The sequence below is a fragment of the Meleagris gallopavo genome, chromosome Z, assembly GCF_000146605.3.
Source record: "Meleagris gallopavo isolate NT-WF06-2002-E0010 breed Aviagen turkey brand Nicholas breeding stock chromosome Z, Turkey_5.1, whole genome shotgun sequence".
NCBI classification, from domain to species: domain Eukaryota; kingdom Metazoa; phylum Chordata; class Aves; order Galliformes; family Phasianidae; genus Meleagris; species Meleagris gallopavo.
Genome location: NC_015041.2, coordinates 22,732,354 through 22,733,328, shown reverse-complemented (window position 1 = coordinate 22,733,328; position 975 = coordinate 22,732,354).

Here is a 975-nt window from a genome sequence, read left to right as displayed (position 1 = left end):
AAAAAGATCTTCCAGTCCCTTGCATTTTATCGCGCACCGAATTAATGAAGAGATTCTAGTAACTCCATATTCTGGAGCAAAAGCTTGAAATCATTTAAGGAAAAGAAATGAAAGTTTCACTTAAGTGAAAAAATCTATTTCTTCCTACATTAGAAGTATTTTCTGTTTAATATAGTAATAATCTCCTGAAAAATTGTACCTGGAACACGAGTTCCACTGCTAGAGCTGAGCAACATGATTCTCCAAAAACTACAGAGAAGACAAAGTTTCACTGCAATTACTTTCTAACTCCCTTAAAGGGCTTCAAATAACGATCCAAACTGAGACCACAGACAGTATTTTTCCCATGTTCTCCATATTCTTCATACGTAAGATCCAGAAAATAAAAAGGAAAAACAAAAATCAACCTCAAGTATTCAGTAAGGCTCTGAAGCACAGTAATGAAGTGGAGGAGGAATGAAAAAGGTTAGGTAACAGTAGGTAACAAATTGAATAACAATTGGTGGACAGTTTTAAGGGAATAGACAAGGCATAGGGCTAGAATATAATAATCAGAACAATGAATATCCAAAGAGTAAGATGAAACTGCCTTTCAAAATGTCACAGATCTGTCAGTGCCTTTCTTATTATGTTTTCCTTGCTACAAAATAAGTCAGCAGGGCCAGGTGAGCTTCGCATCTCTTTGAGGAATTTTCCTAAATCACATTTTATGCAGTTGGGTTCCTATCCAAAAGATAACAACCTTTAGCCACAGGACAATGTATTTTTTGTTCTCACAGAAAAGCTGTGAAATCTCAGCCACCACACAAAATGGACACATTCCAGGAATGAATAAAATATCTGTGAAACACATTGTACTGATTATATATAATTAATGGACTATACTGTGATGAGAATGCACAGAACACTGAATTAAGGCTAAGTAAATTTAATCACAGTTTTTTTCTAAGCTTTGCAGAGCTTACTTTTTCAGCA